At 37.7% G+C, this 23,314-nt stretch overlaps 1 protein-coding gene across 7 annotated transcripts in view; it reads left to right on the top strand.

Moving 5' to 3' along the window:
- The window catches only part of DGKB (diacylglycerol kinase beta), a 719,270-nt gene that overhangs the window by 646,599 nt on the left and 49,357 nt on the right, over window positions 1-23,314 (top strand). The window lies entirely within an intron of this gene.

Below are 23,314 nucleotides of genomic sequence, written 5' to 3'. Positions count from 1 at the left end.
GGATTAGGAGGGTGGTATCAGATGAACAAAAGCAAGTAAGTATGAGGAAGGGAAGGGAATAGAAGGGAAGGAGGAGAGAAACATATGACATCACTATATTAATAACCGGGTAAATGCAAATTAAACAATGAGAAATCATTGTTTTCTTCTATTTTACTGGACATGGATAAGTTCATTCCTATCAATTATTGGCTATAATGTGAGGAATACTATATTCCTCATACCCTTATGGTAAGAATATAAACTGTATGGCCACTGCCACAGTTTCCTGAATGCTGGCAGAAGGTACTTGATTTCTGAGTTAGAGATGAAGTCTAGTTTATTACTCATAACAGTAGCAGTAACCAGAATATCAACCTTTTTGTACTGGCTCCCCGAACTCCAGTTCCCACAGGACAACACAAAGACGGCCAGAGATTGCCTGTGCAGTGTATTGTAATTGCAGGAGAACTTTACTGAGGTTGGAGGAGATATTATCTCTTGTAATAGGGTAAGCCTGTCTCCCTAATGCTCCAGAAGGAGACGTTATTTTTCAAGACTTCTCACTATTCATCTTTGAAAAGATCATGCAGAAAAAGGACAAAGCCTTACTTGCCACATGTACAAAAATGTGTCAAATCCATGGAGAATAGCCTTCCAGTACAACTTGGGAGTATAATCTGGCAGTGTCTTTTAAAACTATGTTCTTCAACCCTGAGAAACATTCATAGAAGAAACTCTGAATAAAAAATATTCATTGCACTATTGTAATAGAAAAAAAGAGAAAGCCTGACTTTAAATAGAAGAAAGTCTAATAGTGGAATGTTCATGCTGTGGTATTTTATGCATTAATTAAAATGAAACAAATCTATATATACAGAAATAGCTCCCCAGAACATGTCTTTGTCTGAATAAACCAGATTACAGAGTATGTTACTTTTTTGTTTTGTTTTGTTTTGTTTTGTTTTTGTTAAAAACTGACATACAAACCAATCTGTATGTTTAAAATTGAACTCATATATATGTGAGTACATATAAGAATAGTCAAGATATTTGGGTGAATATACACCAAATCCATAATTAATTTTACCTCTGGCTAGAGAAAGAAGACGAATAGATTGGGAGCTGTGGTGAAAGTTGCCAATTTTTATAAAGTACATATTCTTGTATAACTTGTTTAATTTCTGAAAGTTAACTGGAAATTCTTGGCTATTGATAGATTCAGGAAAGGAGAAAGGAAATGTGAAAGGTGACTTAAGTTATCTGGCTTAATCAATTGTATGAATGGTATTGAAATTTGGAAGGATTGAAAACCTTAGAAAAGGAATAGGTATTTTGGGGAGAGTGGAAATGAGGAGTGAACTTCAGAAGTGTTGGATTTGAATTACTTCTGAGTCATCCAAATTCAAATGCTGGATGAACAGTTTGTTGTTAGGGCCTGAATTTTTGAAGACATGAGATTAAAATGTGTAGGTCGGCTGCAAAATAGTGGTCATGGAAGCCATGTAGGTGAATGAAAATTTCTAAAGATAGAATATAGTGGAAAGAGAACCCAAGACAGAGCCCCACGACATTCCATCCTTTCATTGTTAAATAGGCAGAGGAGAGAGTTAAAAGAAGACCAAGAATTAGTGTCCAGGGATGTAGGAATAAGTGAAACCAAATGAAACATAGGTGTGAGTGTCACAAAAGCAAGAGCTAAGGAAAGAGACTGCATGAAATCACAGTGATCACACTGGTCGAATGCTGTGACATATCTAGTAGAATAATGAAGTCCTTTGATTTTAGCAACAAGAAGGGACATGACTTACAAAATAAATTGTGAATTTTAATAAAATGTTGACAAAAGTAGCCAGAATTTAATGGCTTGGGTGGTGAGTAGGAGGGGAACAAGGTAAGAAACTTGAGATGTTTGGTTGAGAAAGAGGAGAACAAGAGTGAAGGTGTCCATTGTAGGGGAATAGACCATCCACAGGGTTTCTTCTAAGGAGAAAATCCTGAGTGGCTTAAAATTCAAACAGGAAGGATCCAGTGAAGAGGGAGAGTGCATAAAAAAATCAGAAAAAGGTGAGCATATAAATCAGGAGGAGATGGGCTTGCTTTATGAAGATAAAGACCCACGAATCTGTTCTAGCAGGAAGCAGAAGAAAGGGGAGAGGGTGGGTGCTGATTTATGTAGGCTCTAAGACGGTAGAATGTTGGAGTCAGGCCCATCGCTGACTCTGCTTTCTCTGCAGTAGGTGGCATGGGCATATATTGAAGGTGATTTGAAGAAAGAGGCATAACCCTTGTGTAGCCTGCTTTGTTGGTTATGTGAAGCTTCATGTTGTGGAGACTACTGGATGGAGGGTCTCCATCATCCTCACCCTAGCAAACTGATTGATCCTGAAAACTGAATGTATGTTGGGACTTTGAATTGAGCCAAGTCACTCTAAAACTCTGTAATTATTCTTGCAACGTATTAAAACTCTGTTATTTTCCTGGCAATAATATGTAAAGACATAATTTTAAGCTGAAGAATTATCCTTCTCCACATTATGCACATGAATACGTGTCTAGTTAATACTGAAAAGACAGAGCAGTGATCTTTTTGGAGTGCTGTCTGCTAATCAGTCTTGTAGAATTGGCTGGCTGCCCTTGAACCTGAAAAGAATTCCTGTTTGCCTTTATGTTGAGTTAAAGAGTCGGGCATTTGCCCCCAGTAATGGAGGCATTGCTACTTCTTGCTTGGCCATTGCACCACCAGATGTATCATATAAATACTCTAATGGATACTGGTGGACTAGGAACATAGGAGATAATCTGATGCAGGCAGATGCTAGCAGTCAAGATTACTCAAGCTGTATTGAAATTTCCTTTGCACCTGGCACTGGAGGTGTTAGCCATGCCAGTTCAATCCCCCCAACACAGATGTTCTTGTTGTACCACTTTGTATGTATAACATTTAGGTTTCTGTTCAGCTTTGCCATAGTGCACATAAATACTGTAATCCAAAGACCACCCATTTATTAGTGCACCTGCATCTTCAACCAGATTTCTTTCATTCTTTTCGATGAATGTGCAACATTTTTTTAAATGAGACAGTCATAGGGTGAATAACCTTTTGTATCTGTCAGATTGCTTAACAGAATGATGATGATGATGATGATAAAAATAATACCAGATCCAAAAAGAAATGCAAAACAAAACAAAACAGTGTTACTAAAACACAGAGATAAACTGAGCTTTGTTTAAGCAAATGATACATTATTAACTTCTATTTTAAGCTTTTCTTTATTTCTTATTAGTGAGGAAGATAGATTATATAAATAGATTATTTTTCTCAAAGCTATGGTCTCATTTTTTTCTTCAAATGGGATTTTGATAGAGCTTACCTCTTAAGAAGCAGGTTTTCCTGTATGTGAACCTCTGAAACCCCCATTTTAAATTAATAGGAGTGGAGCTTTGTGCAGCTGAAGACTGGATATGACCTCCTGAATATGGGATAAAAAAAAAACCCTTTGGAGGGAGGGAAGATCATTACTCTAGAGAATAGCCTTGTGTAGTTGCTGTCCTACTGAAGTGGGGAAAGGGCATCAGAATGTTTTGATTTTGTTTTTATAGTTGCAAGCAGTGTCTGTATCTTTCCAAATACCTAATTTTGAAATATATCACTCTATGAAAAGGAATTTCAGTGCTACTTAATTTTGGTTTGGGGGAGATGGAACTGCCTTTCATTATTCATTTGAAACAAATAAATGTTTAAACATGGCAACATTTTAAAAATTGATGAGTGGTGATGGTTTTTAAAGGTTTTTTTTTTTTTTTCATCAGAAGTAATAGTTTTCCAGGTTTATACTCATGTCCTGTTTGTTTTCCACTCTGCTTATAGCCACAGTTGTATACTGTTTGAGAGTTACACATGTGCCCCCCCCCCCCAGGGAAAAGAGAGCATGCTGTTCTATCAGTATCACTTGGTGATTTAGTAATCTGTTGTGTAGCATATCTAGGCTACTAAGAAACCAGCTAATCGAGGGATGGAGCAGAAAGAAGAAGAGAATACAAAAGAAAGAATGAAGATTCAAGAGGGCAAATGCAAAAAAATAAAAACTAGCCATATCCAGATGGCTGTGAATGTCCTTTTGTTTATTTCTGACAATTCTTGGAGCACTAGGATAGGACTGAGCAAACACAAGCAGTGAATTCCGTGATTATTTAGACAATGTAGCTAGCTGCTGAGACTACCTACTACTCCTGTATTCCAAAATTAAATGCATAAGGCTGGAATGCAGAGAAATGAAGAAACAAACAAATAAAAGCCAGTTTTGTAAGATATTCTAAAATTAATGCAATTATTTGAATGCTTCATTTTGAGAACTTTTTTTTTTTAAGGTTTTATTTATTTATTTGACTGAGAGGGTTAGAGAGCACAAGTAGAAGGAGCAGTAGAGGGAGAAGGAGAGGAAGAATCAGGCTCTCCACTGGATAGGGAGCCCAGTGCGGGGCTCATTCCTAGGATCCTGAGATCATGACCTGAGATCATTCCCAGGACCCTAAGATCATGACCTGAGCCAGAGGCAGATGCTTAACCATCTGAGCCACCCCAGCGCCCCTTCAAGAGTTTAAACTCTTGTGTTCAGTACAGAAATACTAGCATTTGTGTATAAATAGGCACAAAAGTCCATAACTGAAGAGGAAGAGGTAAGGAGAAAATTTATAAAGAGGGAGAAATTGGGACTGTCTGGCAGTCCCTGACATCCCAAAGAAATGGGTGAGAGTTATTTGAAATAGAAGTTGAACTCCTGTCATTTATTCCGGCCTCCTACTGAAAATTGGAGGGTTAGATAGAATATACTTTTTTATCTTGGACTACTCAACGTTCTCTTCAAGTTTTTAAGGAGTTCTAATGCTGAACTCCCATCACAGTTCAAGAATCGAGAACACCAGTACTCACTACTCCTTGGAATTCTCTTCTAGTATAACATAATGTCATTATTATTTATGATGTTAGCAAGCAACTATTGAGTGCCTGTCCTATACCAAGCACAGTGCTAAGAATGTTGACAATATTCTCACTAGGTATTTTCATTTCATTTTATAGGCAAAGGGACAGGTGCTTGCAAAGATTAAATATTTTTTCAAGATCGCACAATTAACAACTTAAGGAGTAACAATCTGGACCCAGACTCCTATTATAAAGCTTGCATATTTAATCACCACAGAACTTTACAGAGAAGAGTATAGAGTAGAGCTTTACAAAATGTTGTAGAAATATTCAAGGGTCACATGAGAAATTTTGTTGATAAGTCCTATTGAGTTTTTTTTTTTGAGGTTGTTAATTTTAAAAAATCTATGTTGCTTTGAAGATAGAGCATTGGAATCCATTTCTTTCTTTTGTTCCACATTTATGCCCTCACCCTCACTGTGCTCGTGTCCTAGTTCTTAAGTACAATAAGGGACTGGAACTAAAAAGTTTGCTGTTTCAGGATAAATATCATAGTTTTACTTTGACATGGATATCAGCCAGAATTTCTAGTTGCAAACAACAGAATCATGCCTTGCTTATGTAAGAAAAAAAAGAAATGTATATAATATTAGTAGCCCCAGGTTATCTTCAGAAGACAGGGGATCAGGCTTAAAAGCCACTCAGCCAGAAGCCACACACAAAGTAATCACCAGACTTATCCATAGGGAACTTCACTGTCACTGCTTCTGTGCAGGAGTATAATACTTTAACATAGAGGTATTAGAGATAGGATACTACCTCTGGGACTTCTGACACTACTCCTTCAGAGAACAGAGTATCTTCCTGCCATCCTGGCCAGAAGCATTTCTTGTCGTACCTCCTCCTTCAAGCCTCTCATTTCCAAACTGAAGTCTCACATCTGTGGCACCTGTTTGGCAAGGCATAGGTCACATGCCGGTGGATCACATTCTGATGGGTCACATTCTGATGCATCAGACACTGATGGATCCCGTGCTGATAGTTCACATGCTGAGCCCAAAGGAGGCAGAGGGAGTGAGCTTCTGCCTTCCACTGAAGTAGAATTTGTATTTACTTTCATGAAACATTCCTTAAAAAGTGTTGGGCAGAATTTGCAAGGATGGGGATAGAGCTGGAGAGATTATGCTAAGCAAAATAAGTCAGTCAGGGAAAGACAAATACCATATGATTTCATTCATATGTGGAACTTAAGAAACAAAACAGATGAGCAAAAGAAACATTCTCAACTATAGAGAACAAACTGGTTACCAAGGGGGAGGTGGGCAAGAGGGGTGGGGGAATAGGTGATGGGAATTGAGGAGGGCACTTGTTTTGAAGAGTACCAGGTGATGTACGGAAATGTTGAATCACTATATTGTACACGTGAAACTAATATTATACTGTATGTTAACTGGAATTTAAAAAGAAAAAAAAACTAAAAAAAAAATCCCACTCCCAATGAAACAAAGGATAAAGGTCTTCAACACCTAATAATAGAAACAATATAACAAGGAGAAAAGTTAATTAAAAGTTATTAGCAACATCTATAACCTCTATCTCATTTTTATTCCAATATTCATGTTATCTGTATATCTGTCTTTCTCTTAATTGAATATTTGCTAGTAACCTATTTTTATTACTATTTGCTAATAACTTATATACATTGTACTTTATTACTATTGTTGTACATAGTAAAACTTATCAGAGATCCTCTTCACTCCCCTCCTACAAATATAGTTGAAACATTAATTAAATTTCATTCCATATAAGGTCCACTTATATCTTAGAGTTTGCCAAGCTTTAGCAGTATCAAATTATTTTATCTTTGTGATAATCCAGTGAAGCAAACAGAATATATGACATTCTTTTCACTTTACAGATAAAAAAACTAGATTTTGGAGAGTTCATAAGATTTCTGAACACCAAAACTCTGATTATGTTCTCCAGGACTATAGAAAATATTTCAGTGGGGAGCCAAAAGCCCTTCACCTAAGTCCAAACTCTCTAACGTGGTTTATTAAATCACATATTTATGTACCTGCTTACCCTTTGAGAATGCCTGCCCTTTCCTTCATATCCATGAAATTCTGTGCTCAGCCAAATTCAACAATTTCTGGGTCATTTTAAGCATCAAGATTTATCTCACCTTTCACTGTTCCTTTGCACATACTTTTCTATTGGAAACCACTGTCACCTACCTGTTGACCTGGCTGAGACTCATTCTTTAGGTTGTTGCTGACACATTGCTGTTCTTATCAGAAAAAAAAAAAAAAAAAGTAGGAGGAAGCTTTTGGAGGTGATATATATGTTTATGGAATATATTGTGATGGTTCCATGGGTTATCTCCAAATTCATCAAATTCTGGACATTAAATATATACAGCTTTTTGCACATCAATCATACCTCAGTAAAGTTGTTCTAAAAAAAAGAAAAGAGAAAAAAGAAAAAGTTGACAGATTTTAGAAAGTTAGCAGCAGTTTAAAATTTTATGATGCAATATGGTATAAGTCAAACAATTCTGTGGACCAGATTCAGCCATCTGGCCAACAACTGATGACTTTTGCTCTCTGAAGAGATTATATGAGATTCCAAAGAAAGATAAAGATTTTAGGGGTCAAGAAAGAGAGAAGAGAGGTTCTGCTGGCCCAGGCAGAGGAAAAGGTTACTGTGGTGGATCCCAAGAATAGTGTGGAACCACAAATGGCTCCCTGGAAGAGTCCCAAGGAGATGGTCTGACATCCTCAAATGGAAGAGCTGTGAAGGTATCTTCCATCTCCAATGGAAGAGCTGGGAGGCAGCCCTAGGACAAGTCTCAGCGAGGTTCCCTCAGTCCCACAGGTGCATGGCATCAGAAGGCCAGCTTATATAATACGAATAATAATGGCAATATAACACACTAAGAATGAGAGGCTGTTTTCATATTCTCCTGGCTATTTGACAAACTTCAGAGAGGAAATTGGCCTTTAAAACATGTGAGATAGAATTTACTGATAAGATAGAGAAATGGGAAGGTGGAGGCAGAATTAAGCTGATTAGCAGGAAATTAAAATTATGAAATTTTTATAGAACATCTACTGTTGTGGATATACACACACATACACATATGATAAAAGCTTATTCAAGTGCTTAAAGTTTTCCCAAATAAAAATTCCTCAATTTCAAAGAATTATATGCACATAACTACCAGAGATAAAAAACGGAAACAATTCATAGTAATATATTTCTTTTGTCCTTGACTTAATTCACCTGGGCATATGTTCCCCTCCCATACCCATGACCCTGCTATTAACATTCTTTTTTTGTAAAGAAAATAATTGCTGTCCTAATGGTGTAATGTTTGTCTTAGCTGTTTCATGTTCCAGAAACACTCTAAACTTCCTTTTAGCCAGTTGACTAAGAACTTGAACCTTTTAGTTTTCACGGGCAAAGAGCCAATGAAGATTTTTATGAAACAATTTAAGTCATGTTAACTCCTCACCAAATCATAAGCCTTGTATTTTCTCAGCTGTTTTATATTTCCCAATTTAAAATCTATGTGGAAAGTCAGTCTTATGTAATGGATAAAAGTATAATCAGTGACTTAACCAAAGTCCTCCGGCTAATCATTTTCCTCATTCGTATTTATCTAGATAGACACACATACAGACAAACTTAGAAGGTTCAGTTTACCAATGCTACATGTAGAACTGTGTGGAAGAGCTGCAGTAAATCAGAACAGTTGAAACTTTGGGTCACATCAGAGTTGAACCTGGCTGCATATATTAAGCCTCAGTATACATGTTTTCCATGTGTTATAACTCCACCTACTCTAATAGAAAGTATTGAAATTTGTGAACAAGGTCACTGTCCTTGTTTTAATGTATGTGATTTGATATGATGTATAGCAATGATTTCTATAAATTTTAATTAGTTGAAAAAACATTAATGGATGATATGTTTAAGTACAATTCATCAACACATTTTCCTCCTATTTAGGAATATCCTTGTCAATTAGTGTGATTTCCAATTTTATATTTTTTCAAATAGATGACACTAGGGAGCTCAGTTGAAATGATGGAGGGATAAATATCCAACATTTACCAGGGTGAGGAGAAAATAAGGATGACACTTAAGTAACTTTGATCAGTGTTATTTGACAAGGAGCTTCAATTTGTCTAAATACTTCAGATTGTCAATTGACACATCAAGTTCTTCTTTGTCTCACACCTACTGAAGTAGATGGAAGGCTGGACATTCTTCTAGTGGTCACTACAGTATACCTCCTGGGAACCTAAATGAAGCTTTGTGAAGCACTGTGATCTCATTTATCCCATGGAAAGAAATGTCTTCACATTTCCTGTAGCTTCTTGATATTTTCCAGGGTCTCAGTGTATGTGAATGCTAAGGACATGCTCTATAAACTTTAAGGAGATGCCATTTATTTCACTAGAATGTGAATTGTCAACCTACAGTTATTTAATATACAATCTGGCCAGCTGCATGCATTGGCCAGATCCTCTAGGATGACAAGCTTTTCATTTTGTTACTATATCCTAGCTAATTCCTATTTCAATGTTTTAATGCTAAATATTCCTGCATTTACATATGAACTTTCTCTGAATCATTGCTACTTTCATTGAGTCATTGCTACTTTCGATATGTATCCATTATCAGGAGAGAGAAGTAAAAGAATGAGGCCAAATCAAAATACATTTTTCCATCTCTAAGAGCTTTTGTTGATTTTGTAGGTTATTTTATTTGCTCCTCACTTCAGTTTGTTATTGACTCATCCATTTATCATCACAGGAGAAAATCTTATTACTGTTTTTGTGTATGTCCTTCAACATGGGTGCAGAGAAACTTCAGCCTGTAGAAAGAATAAGTGTTGCAACTTTGGGGGGGGGGCTAATGTTCTTTTTGATACAAATCCCCAAGCAGAGATTATTCGCACATCTGTTGATTTTTTTTTCACGTTGCACACATTTGCACCTTTTTTTTTAAATGTTGACTGAATCACTTAATTGTAGAGGAGCGTTCATTTTAATGTAAATTTTACAGTATTACATGAGTGAATGTATGAAAATAGCTTGGAACAGTTTAAATTGGGCAGAATTCTGCTTTGATCATAATGTGCCTCTTCAGCATTAAAATAAACTTGCAACATATGCTGAAAAACGTGTAATAAGTAAGTGCCTCTTACATGGTGACTTATCTGGAAAAAATAAATCATCAATTTAATAGAACTCAAAATTCATAAAATACTTCTAACAACTAACAATGTGATGGTCTGATTAGTATCTTATGAAAATAAGTAACCTGCAGTACATGTTAAATAATCAGAAATATCTGATTTAAAGAATTTTTAAATATTAAAATGCTATCAAATTGTAATTATTTTTGGAAATATTTGAGAATAAAACATTTAGTAGGTAGTTATATAATACTTTATTTTTATAAATGTAATCCTAACTTCTTTACGCTATTGTACAGATAACAAAGAATGGGGCAAATTGATGTCCATTTTTATAGCAACCAGTAGAAATGAAATTATCAGCATTCTAGAATCAGGGTGAAAATAGAGAATAATTAATAATGACAAAGGAGTTTTCAACAAGCAGAATGGCTAGATAACAACAGTTTTGTCTCTAAAATTTACCTTGATGAGATATTATCAATTAATGGCAGTCGTCCAAAGAATCTTCTGTTGGTATCCTTGAGAGGCAAGGAGGAACTGTGATATGAGCAGAACTGTAGACACTCACTGAATAACTGTGAACAAATAATTTATATTCTCTGACTTCTTTTCCCCATCTATAAAATGATATCAATAAGAAATGCTTTGGGTTGCAAGTTTTAAAAAATAAAACATCTAACAATGTCTTAAGCACAGTTCTTAAGTACTATGAATGTAGTAAGTCATGGGAAAAAATTTAGAAAACTAAATAGAGACAAACTAATATAAGAAATCATTCCCTATAAAAGTAATCTATCAACATTTACCCTTAATCAGAAGAAATACATTTGTCACTTTAAGAAATTATCTCTGAGGTCATGAGCCATTTTTTCCCCCAACTAGTACTCATTGTAAAACAAATTCAAAGGTGAGTCTATCCTTTGGCAACACTTGAAGAAGGCTATCAGGAAAGCTTCAAGTGTACTTAATACAGTACATTATTACTAATTCAACATTTGTTTATTGATTGTTTGTTCTATGCCAGGTTGTGCATTTGGGGATCTAAGAAACAAACCAACAACAAACTATAAAGTAACACAGTATACGATTCTTACCCTTAAAGATTTTAAGTGAATTTGAAAATAGTGTTCAGATATACAGACATGTTTCTCCAAGCAGTCCTCTCTGTAGAGTTTCATGATATCATGCACATCCTAAATCAGACTCATCATGTTTTTACTTCCCAACTTATCCTCTCCCAACTTAACCCCACCACCACCATTTTCTCCATATTGATTGGAGACATTGTCATGGGTCATACTTCTAACATTCCCCACCTCCCAGGTTCTGGTACTGCCAGTTCTGCCTCATATACAACCTTCCTTCTTCTACACATGGCCTCAGCCTTACCTACCTCTTTGTCATCTCTTATCTGGATTATTTCAGTGCTTCTTTCGAAATAATCACCTTGCTTCCTAACCTTATTTCCTCATAAGCCAGATTCCACATGACTCTCTAGATGTTCTTTTTGAAATGCAGTCTCATCACATCTCTACTTCACTTGGAAATCTTAACTGGCCCCCAGTCAGCTACAAGGACAATTCAAGCAAACTAGCAAAGGTTATAAGGCCCTTCATGACTGAGTCCTCATTATCTCACTTAATCACAACCCCTCCTTCTTATATTTATAAACCAAAAAAATTGAGATTTTTATAATCCACTGGATATAGCATGTGATTTAAATATCATTTTATTTTCATACATGTTTCTCATTTGGGGAGAGTTTCACTCACCCCAACATCAGATAACTAAAACTGACCTTCAGTATCATTAATTCCAGAAAGACTTTCCGTAAACTCTTACTACCCCAATTTTCCCCACCCCCAGTCATCATCCATAGAGCCAAACACTCCATTTTTCAGTTTACACTTTGAATATGTCTATTGTAGCACGAATTATACTATAGGACATTTTTTTCTTGTAGGTCAGTTCTCTTAAGGATAATGTGCTCTTTGAGAATAGGAACCATAATTTCATTCATAATACCTGGCATATATTGATCTACTGAGCATCTATTTTGTGCTCCATGTAACTGTGTTGTGTGAAGTAAATGAATAAATGAACAAATGGAAGTTAGGTAATATTATGAAACAATATGTATGATATAAGAAAATAAATATAGAGATCAAATTTAAGCCAGGAAAGTAATAATTCTTGCCAGAAATCCCTAGTCATGATGAAACAGAATGAGATAATTAGAAATTCATAATAGCTGTGTCAAAATGGGGGTAACTTTTGTGAGTGGTGTGGAGGAGAAAGCTGACTTGGACTAAAATACTGATAATGTTCAAGCTCAACAGTAAGGAGTCTCATAGTAGACCATTAGACAATGAAATGACCTAAGTGCAAAGTGACATGTGTCATTTCTTTAACTGCTAGGTCTTACACTCTGGGAGCCACACTTTGTGAAACTTTGTTTCTGTGATCCCCATGTAAGTTGAGTGCCAAAAAGGTGATAATGATACTGTGTTTTTGTAACATTTAGCTATGGGTTGATGACATTAGAGAAAGCAGTATGGAAGAGATAATACCTGAGCCTTAAAGGACTGACAGAATTTAAATAGGAGAAGACAAAAATGCTTCCATGCTTGAGGGCAACGGTCAGCAGAGTAGGGGTAATCAAGTCTACTGAAGGGAACAGAAAAGAGTAGTTTGGACAATCTGAAAATATGCATGAAAGAGTATTGGAAATAAAGTTAAGATTATGAGTTGCTAAATGCCAAGTTTCTTGCTCATTACGGAATACAAATCAATTAAAAGTGGCAGTGAAGGAGAATGACACTATCAAAGTATATTGAGGACAATGAATCTGGCAGTATTTGGAACCAGAATTCATGTCACTCAGGTGTCATTTAGCTGCAAGGGAGAGAAAACCAGTTCAACTGGCTAAACTGGTCTTTATTTTATATGTTTAAATTTAAAGTGATTTTAAAAGAGACAGAGTGGATTTATTTGCTCATGTAATGGAAAAGTCCATGACTATGGAAATGGTGAATCCAAGTGCTCAATTTACAAACCAAAATGACTCCTCCCATGTGGTAGCAAGATGCCCTCTGGAAGTTCCAGACTTGTGCCCACTTCTGAATGTATGGTAAATGAGAAACTCTCCTTTCTAGCGATTATATTAAGAGTCTCTGTTGAGTCTTGCTCATCACTATATATATATATATATATATATATATATATAGCACACATGCATACGTACATAGTCAACACCAAGCCTAGCAACAGACATATGATTTTTTTTTAATTTTTTATTTTTTATAAACATATATTTTTATCCCCAGGGGTACAGGTCTGTGAATCGCCAGGTTTACACACTTCACAGCACTCAACAAAGCACATACCCTCCCCAATGTCCATAATCCCACCCCCTTCTCCCAAACCCCCTCCCCCCAGCAACCCTCAGTTTGTTTTGTGAGATTAAGAGTCACTTATGGTTTGTCTCCCTCCCAATCCCATCTTCTTTCATTTATTCTTCTCCTACCCACTTAAGCCCCCATGTTGCATCACCACTTCCTCATATCAGGGAGATCATATGGTAGTTGTCTTTCTCTGCTTGACTTATTTCGCTAAGCATGATACGCTCTAGTTCCATCCATGTTGTCGCAAATGGCAAGATTTCATTTCTTTTGATGGCTGCATAGTATTCCATTGTGTATATATACCACATCTTCTTGATCCATTCATCTGTTGATGGACATCTAGGTTCTTTCCATAGTTTGGCTATTGTAGACATTGCTGCTATAAACATTCGGGTGCATGTGCCCCTTTGGATCACTACACTTGTATCTTTAGGGTAAATACCCAATAGTGCAATTGCTGGGTCATAGGGCAGTTCTATTTTCAACATTTTGAGGAACCTCCATGCTGTTTTCCAGAGTGGCTGCACCAGCTTGCATTCCCACCAACAGTGTAGGAGGGTTCCCCTTTCTCCGCATCCTCGCCAGCATCTGTCATTTCCTGACTTGTTGATTTTAGCCTTCTGACTGGTGTGAGGTGATATCTCATGGTGGTTTTGATTTGTATTTCCCTGATGCCGAGTGATATGGAGCACTTTTTCATGTGTCTGTTGGCCATCTGGATGTCTTCTTTGCAGAAATGTCTGTTCATGTCCTCTGCCCATTTCTTGATTGGATTATTTGTTCTTTGGGTGTTGAGTTTGCTAAGTTCTTTATAGATTCTGGACACTAGTCCTTTATCTGATATGTTGTTTGCAAATATCTTCTCCCATTCTGTCAGTTATCTTTTGATTTTGTTAACTGTTTCCTTTGCTGTGCAAAAGCTTTTGATCTTGATGAAATCCCAATAGTTCATTTTTGCCCTTGCTTCCCTTGCCTTTGGCGTTGTTCCTAGGAAGATGTTGCTGCGGCTGAGGTCGAAGAGGTTGCTGCCTGTGTTCTCCTCAAGGATTTTGATGGATTCCTTTCGCACATTGAGGTCCTTCATCCATTTGGAGTCTATTTTTGTGTGTGGTGTAAGGAAATGGTCCAATTTCATTTTTCTGCATGTGGCTGTCCAATTTTCCCAGCACCATTTATTGAAGAGGCTGTCTTTTTTCCATTGGACATTCTTTCCTGCTTTGTAGAAGATTAGTTGACCATAGATTTGAGGGTCTATTTCTGGGCTCTCTATTCTGTTCCATTGATCTATGTATCTGTTTTTGTGCCAGTACCATGCTGTCTTGATGATGACAGCTTTCTAATAGAGCTTGAAGTCCGGAATTGTGATGCCACCAACGTTGGCTTTCTTTTTCAATATCCCTTTGGCTATTCGAGGTCTTTTCTGGTTCCATATAAATTTTAGCATTATTTGTTCCATTTCTTTGAAAAAGATGGATGGTACTTTGATAGGAATTGCATTAAATGTGTAGATTGCTTTAGGTAGCATAGACATTTTCACAATATTTATTCTTCCAATCCAGGAGCATGGCACATTTTTCCATTTCTTTGTGTCTTCCTCAATTTCTTTCATGAGTACTTTATAGTTTTCTGAGTATAGATTCTGTGTCTCTTTGGTTAGGTTTATTCCTAGGTATCTTATGGTTTTGGATGCAATTGTAAATGGGATTGACTCCTTAATATCTCTTTCTTCTGTCTTGCTGTTGGTGTAGAGAAATGCAACTGATTTCTGTGCATTGATTTTATATCCTGACACTTTACTGAATTCCTGTATAAGTTCTAGCAGTTTTGGAGTGGAGTCTTTTGGGTTTTCCACATAGAGTATCATATCATCTGCGAAGAGTGATAATTTGACTTCTTCTTTGCCGATTTGGATGACTTTAATTTCCTTTTGTTGTCTGATTTCTGAGGCTAGGACCTCTAGTACTATGCAGTGGTGATAATGGACATCCCTGCCGTGTTCCTGACCTTAGCGGAAAAGCTTTCAGTTTTTCTCCATTGAGAATGATATTTGCGGTGGGTTTTTCATAGATGGCTTTGATGATATTGAGGTATGTGCCCTCTATCCCTACACTTTGAAGAGTTTTGATCAGGAAGGGATGCTGTACTTTGTCAAATGCTTTTTCAGCATCTATTGAGAGTATCATATGGTTCTTGTTCTTTCTTTTATTGATGTGTTGTATCACATTGACTGATTTGCGGATGTTGAACCAACCTTGCAGCCCTGGAATAAATCCCACTTGGTCGTGGTGAATAATCTTTTTAATGTACTGTTGAATCCTATTGGCTAGTATTTTGTTGAGTATTTTCGCATCTGTGTTCATCAAGGATATTGGTCTATAGCTCTCTTTTTTGGTGGGATCCTTGTCTGGTTTTGGTATCAAGGTGATGCTGGCCTCATAAAATGAGTTTGGAAGTTTTCCTTCCATTTCTATTTTTTGGAACAGTTTCAGGAGAATAGGAATTAGTTCTTCTTTAAATGTTTGGTAGAATTCCCCCGGGAAGCCGTCTGGCCCTGGGCTTTTGTTTGTTTGGAGATTTTTAATGACTGTTTCAATCTCCTTACTGGTTATGGGTCTGTTCAGGCTTTCTATTTCTTCCTGGTTCAGTTGTGGTAGTTTATATGTTTCTAGGAATGCATCCATTTCCTCCAGATTGTCAAATTTATTGCCGTAGAGTTGCTCATAGTATGTTCTTATAATAGTTTGTATTTCTTTGGTGTTAGTTGTGATCTCTCCTCTTTCATTCATGATTTTATTTATTTGGGTCCTTTCTCTTTTCTTTTTGATAAGTCGAGCCAGGGGTTTATCAATTTTATTAATTCTTTCAAAGAACCAGCTCCTAGTTTCGTTGATTTGTTCTATTGTTTTTTTGGTTTCTATTTCATTGATTTCTGCTCTGATCTTTATGATTTCTCTTCTCCTGCTGGGCTTAGGGTTTCTTTCTTGTTCTTTCTCCAGCTCCTTTAGGTGTAGGGTTAGGTTGTGTACCTGAGACCTTTCTTGTTTCTTGAGAAAGGCTTGTACCGCTATATATTTTCCTCTCAGGACTGCCTTTGTTGTGTCCCACAGATTTTGAACCGTTGTATTTTCATTATCATTTGTTTCCATGATTTTTTTCAATTCTTCTTTAATTTCCCGGTTGACCCATTCATTCGTTAGAAGGATACTATTTAGTCTCCATGTATTTGGGTTCTTTCCAAACTTCCTTTTGCGGTTGAGTTCTAGCTTTAGAGCATTGTGGTCTGAAAATATACAGGGAATGATCCCAATCTTTTGATACCGGTTGAGTCCTGATTTAGAACCGAGGATGTGATCTATTCTGGAGAATGTTCCATGTGCACTAGAGAAGAATGTGTATTCTGTTGCTTTGGGATGAAATATTCTGAATATATCCGTGATGTCCATCTGGTCCAGTGTGTCGTTTAAGGCCTTTTTTTCCTTGCTGATCTTTTGCTTGGATGACCTGTCCATTTCAGTGAGGGGAGTGTTAAAGTCCCCTACTATTATTGTATTATTGTTGATGTGTTTCTTTGATTTTTTTATGAATTGGTTTATATAGTTGGCTGCTCCCACGTTGGGGGCATAGATATTTAAAATTGTTAAATCTTCTTGTTGAACAGACCCTTTGAGTATGATATAGTGTCCTTCCTCATCTCTTATTATAGTCTTTGGCTTAAAATCTAATTGATCTGATATAAGGATTGCCACTCCTGCTTTCTTCTGATGTCCATTAGCATGGTAAATTCTTTTCCACCCCCTCACTTTAAATCTGGAGGTGTCTTCGGGCTTAAAATGAGTTTCTTGGAGGCAACATATAGATGGGTTTTGTTTTTTTATCCATTCTGATACCCTGTGTCTTTTGACAGGGGCATTTAGCCCATTAACATTCAGGGTAACTATTGAGAGATATGAATTTAGTGCCATTGTATTGCCTGTAAGGTGACTGTTACTGTATATGGTCTCTGTTCCTTTCTGATCTACCACTTGTAGGCTCTCTCTTTGCTTAGAGGACCCCTTTCAATATTTCCTGTAGAGCTGGTTTGGTATTAGCAAATTCTTTCAGTTTTTGTTTGTCCTGGAAGCTTTTAATCTCTCCTTCTATTTTCAATGATAGCCTAGCTGGATATAGTATTCTTGGCTGCATGTTTTTCTCATTTAGTGCTCTGAAAATATCATGCCAGCTCTTTCTGGCCTGCCAGGTCTCTGTAGATAAGTCAGCTGCCAATCTAATATTTTTACCATTGTATGTTACAGACTTCTTTTCCCGGGCTGCTTTCAGGATTTTCTCTTTGTCACTGAGACTTGTAAATTTTACTATTAGGTGACGGGGTGTGGGCCTATTCTTATTGATTTTGAGGGGCGTTCTCTGAACCTCCTGAATTTTGATGCTCGTTCCCTTTGCCATATTGGGGAAATTCTCCCCAATAATTCTCTCCAGTATACCTTCTGCTCCCCTCTCTCTTTCTTCTTCTTCTGGAATCCCAATTATTCTAATGTTGTTTCGTCTTATGGTGTCACTTATCTCTCGAATTCTCCCCTCGTGGTCCAGTAGCTGTTTGTCTCTCTTTTGCTCAGCTTCTTTATTCTCTGTCATTTGGTCTTCTATATCACTAATTCTTTCTTCTGCCTCATTTATCCTAGCAGTTAGAGCCTCCATTTTTTATTGCACCTCATTAACAGCTTTTTTGATTTCAACTTGGTTAGATTTTAGTTCTTTTATTTCTCCAGAAAGGGCTTTTATATCTCTCGAGAGGGTTTCTCTAATATCTTCCATGCCTTTTTCGAGCCTGGCTAGAACCTTGAGAATTGTCATTCTGAACTCTAGATCTGACATATTATCGATGTCTGTATTGATTAGGTCCCTAGCCTTCGGTACTGCCTCTTGTTCTTTTTTTTGTGTTGAATTTTTACGTCTTGTCATTTTGTCCAGATAAGAGTAAATGAAGGGGCAAGTAAAATACTAAAAGGGTGGCAACAACCCCAGGAAAATATGCTTTAACCAAATTAGAAGAGATCCAAAATCGTGAGTGGGGAGAAAGGGGATAAAAAGAGGTTCAAAAAGGAAGAATGAAAAAAAAAAAAAAAGAAAAAAGAAAAAAAAAAGAAAAGAATTTTTAAAAAAAGAAAACACCTAAGAAAAATGTAAAAAAGAAAAAATATATATATTAGATAAACTAGTAAAAAATCGTTAAAAAAGAAAAAGGTAACATTTAAAAAAAAAAATTTACCCGAAGGCGAGAAGAAAAAAAAAAAAATGAAAAAGAAAAAATTAAATTAACTGCAAGACTAAAAAAAAATCACAGGAAAAAAGCCATGAGTTCCGTGCTTGGCTTTCTCCTCCTCTAGAATTCTGCTGCTCTCCCTGGTATTGAAACCGCACTCCTTGGTAGGTGAACTTGGTCTCGGCTGGATTTCTTGTTGATCTTCTGGGGGAGGGGCCTGGTGTAGTGATTCTCAAGTGTCTTTGCCCCAGGCGGAATTACACCGCCCTTACCCGGGGCCGGGGTGAGTAATCCGCTCCGGTTTGCTTTCAGGAGCTTTTGTTCCCTGAGCGCTTTCCGTAGAGTTCCAGAGGACGGGAATACAAATGGCGGCCTCCTGGTCTCCGCCCGGAGGAGCCGAGAGCCCAGGGCCGCACTCCTCAGTGCGCCCTCAGAGAACAGCGCCCAGTTACTCCCGTCTGGCTGACCTCCGGCCGCGCTCCGAGCTCACCGAGCCTGCGACCAGTTCAAGGTCACCCCGAGCTGCGAGTTTACTGTCGGTTCTGTCTCTGCAGCCGGCTTTCCCGTTCCAATACCCGCAAGCTCTGCAACACTCAGACACCCCCGATCCTTCTGTGACCCTGCGGGACCTGAGACCACGCTGACCCCGCGTGGGCTTCGCCCCGGTTTAGCCTCTGGAGCGATGTCCCTCAGCGGAACAGACTTTTAAAAGTCCTGATTTTGTGCGTGGTTGCTCCGCCGCTTGCCGGGAGCCGGCCCCTCCCCCCGGGGTCTCTCTTCCCGTCGCTTTGGATTCACTTCTCCGCCAGTCCTACCTTTCAGAACGTGGTTGATTTTCTGTTTCCAGAATTGCTGTTCTTCTTCTCTTCGATCTGCCGATGGATTTTCAGGTGTTTGCAATCTTTAGATAAGCTATCTAGCTGATCTCCGGCTAGCTGAAGCAGTCTCAGCTTGCTACTTCTCCGCCATCTTGACTCTGTCCCCCAGACATATGATTTTTAAAATTTTTTTATTTTTTATAAACATATAATATATTTTTATCCCCAGGGGTACAGGTCTGTGAATCGCCAGGTTTACACACTTCACAGCACTCACCATAGCACATACCCTCCCCAATGTCCATAACCCCACCCCCCTTCTCCCACCGCCCTCCCCCCAGCAACCCTCAGTTTGTATGGTGAAATTATGAGTCACTTACGGTTTGTCTCCCTCCCAATCCCATCTTGTCTCATTTATTCTTCTCCTACCCCTTTAACCCCCCATGTTGCATCTCCACTTCTTCATATCAGGGAGATCATATGATAGTTGTCTTTCTCTACTTGACTTATTTCGCTAAGCATGATATGCTCTAGTTCCATTCACGTTGTCACAAAAGGCAAGATTTCATTTCTTTTGATGGCTGCATAGTATTCCATTGTGTATATATACTACATCTTCTTTATCCATTCATCTGTTGATGGACATCTAGGTTCTTTCCATAATTTTGCTATTGTGGACATTGCTGCTATAAACATTCAGGTGCACGTGCCCCTTCGGATCACTACCTTTGTATCTTTAGGGTTAATACCCAGTAGTGCAATTGCTGGGTCATAGGGCAGTTTTATTTTCAACATTTTGAAACCTCCATGCTGTTTTCCAGAGTGGTTGCACCAGCTTGCATTCCCACCAACAGTGTAGGAGGGTTCCCCTTTCTCCGCATCCTCGCATCCTCGCCAGCATCTGTCATTTCCTGACTTGTTAATTTTAGCCTTCTGACTGGTGTGAGGTGATATCTCATTGTGGTTTTGATTTGTATTTCCCTGATGCCGAGTGATATGGAGCACTTTTTCATGTGTCTGTTGGCCATCTGGATGTCTTCTTTGCAGAAATGTCTGTTCATGTCCTCTGCCCATTTCTTGACTGGATTATTTGTTCTTGGGGTATTGAGTTTGCTAAGTTCTTTATAGATTTTGGACACTAGGCCTTTATCTGATATGTCATTTGTAAATATCTTCTCCCATTCTGTCAGCTGTCTTTTGGTTTTTTAACTGTTTCCTTTGCTGTGCAAAAGCTTTTGATCTTGATAAAATCCCAATAGTTCCTTTTTGCCCTTGCTTCCCTTGCCTTTGGCGATGTTCCTAGGAAGATGTTGCTGTGGCTGAGGTTGAAGAGGTTGCTGCCTGTGTTCTTCTTAAGGATTTTGATGGATTCCTTTCTCACATTAAGGTCCTTCATCCATTTTGAGTCTATTTTTGTGTGTGGTGTAAGGAAATGGTCCAATTTCATTTTTCTGCATGTGGCTGTCCAATTTTCCCAGCACCATTTATTAAAGAGGCTGTCTTTTTTCCATTGGACATTCTTTCCTGCTTTGTAGAAGATTAGTTGACCATAGAGTTGAGGGTCTATTTCTGGGCTCTCTATTCTGTTCCATTGATCTATGTGTCTGTTTTTGTGCCAGTACCATTGATTATGACAGCTTTGTAATAGAGCTTGAAGTCTGGAATTGTGATGCCACCAACTTTGGCTTTCTTTTTCAATATCCCTTTGGCTATTCGAGGTCTTTTCTGGTTCCATATAAATTTTAGGATTATTTGTTCCATTTCTTTGAAAAAGATGGATGGTACTTGATAGGAATTGCATTAAATGTGTAGATTGCTTTAGGTAGCATAGACATTTTCACAATATTTATTCTTCCAATCCAGGAGCATGGAACATTTTTCCATTTCTTTGTGTCTTCCTCAATTTCTTTCATGAGTACTTTATAGTTTTCTGAGGATAGATTCTTAGCCTCTTTGGTTAGGTTTATTCCTAGGTATCTTGTGGTTTTGGGTGCAATTGTAAATGGGATTGACTCCTTAATTTCTCTTTGTTCTGTCTTCTTGTTGGTGTAGAGAAATACAACTGATTTCTGTGCATTGATTTTATATGGTGACACTTTACTGAATTCCTGTACAAATTCTAGCAGTTTTGGAGTGGAATCTTGGGTTTTCCACATATAGTATCACATCATCTGCGAAGAGTGATAGTTTGACTTTTTATTTGCCTATTTGGATGCCTTTAATTTCCTTTTGTTGTCTGATTGCTGAGGCTAGGACTTCTAGTACTATGTTGAATAGCAGTGGTGATAATGGAAACCCCTGCCGTGTTCCTGATCTTAGCAGAAAAGGTTTCAGTTTTTCTCCATTGAGAATGATATTTGCAGTGGGTTTTTCATAGATGGCTTTGATGATATTGAGGTATGTGCCCTCTATCCCTGCACTTTGAAGAGTTTTGATCAGGAAGGGATGCTGTACTTTGTCAAATGCTTTTTCATCATCTGTTGAGAGTATCATATGGTTCTTGTTCTTTCTTTTATTGATGTGTTGTATCACATTGATTCATTTGCGGATGTTGAACCAACCTTGCAACCCTGGAATAAATCCCACTTGGTCGTGGTGAATAATCCTTTTAATGTACTGTTGAATCCTATTGGCTAGTATTTTGGTGAGAATTTTCGCATCTGTGTTCATCAAGGATATTGGTCTGTAGTTCTCTTTTTTGATGGGATCCTTGTCTGGTTTGGGGATCAAGGTGATGCTGGCCTCATAAAATGAATTTGGAAGTTTTCCTTCCATTTCTATTTTTTGGAACAGTTTCAGGAGAATATGAATTATTTCTTCATTAAATGTTTGGTAGATGGGCGCCTGGGTGGCTCAGTGGGTTGAGCCGCTACCTTCGGCTCAGGTCATGATCTCAGAGTCTTGGGATCGAGTCCCACATCGGGCTCTCTGCTCAGCAGGGAGCCTGCTTCCCTCTCTCTCTCTCTCTGCCTGCCTCTCTGTCTACTGTGATCTCTCTCTGTCAAATGAATAAATAAAATCTTAAAAAAAAAAAAAAAGTTTGGTAGAATTCCCCCAGGAAGCCATCTGGTCCTGGGCTTTTGTTTGTTTGGAGATTTTTGTTGACTGTTTCAGTCTCCTTACTGGTTATGGGTCTGTTCAGGCTATCAATTTTTTCCTGGTTCAGTTGTGGTAGTTTATATGTCTCTAGGAATGCATCCATTTCTTCCAGATTGTCAAATTTGTTGGTGTAGAGTTGCTCATAGTATGTTCTTATAATTGTTTTTCTTTGGTGTTAGTTGTGATCTCTCCTCTTTCATTCTAGCTTTTATTAATTTGGGTCCTTTCTCTTTTCTTTTTGATAAGTCTGGCCAGGGGTTTATCAATCTTATTAATTCTTTCAAAGAACCACCTCCTAGTTTCATTGATTTGTTCCCTTTTTTTTTTTTTTTTTTGTTCTATTTCATTGATTTCTGCTCTGATCTTTATGATTTCTCTTCTCCTGCTGGGCTCAGGGTTTCTTTCTTGTTCTTTCTCTAGCTCCTTTAGGTGTAGGGTTAGGTTGTGTACCTGAGACCTTTCTTGTTTCTTGAGAAAGGCTTGTATCGCTATATATTTTCCTCTTAGGACTGCCTTTGTTGTGTCCCAAAGATTTTGAACCATTGTGTTTTCATTATCATTTGTTTCCATGAATTTTTTCAATTCTTCTTTAATTTCCTGGTTGACCCATTCATTCTT

Source organism: Mustela lutreola, chromosome 4 (assembly GCF_030435805.1).
Source record: "Mustela lutreola isolate mMusLut2 chromosome 4, mMusLut2.pri, whole genome shotgun sequence".
In the NCBI taxonomy this organism is placed as follows: Eukaryota; Metazoa; Chordata; class Mammalia; order Carnivora; family Mustelidae; genus Mustela; species Mustela lutreola.
The sequence above is the reverse complement of the archived record's forward strand: the minus strand, read 5'-3'. Positions and strand labels throughout refer to the sequence as shown.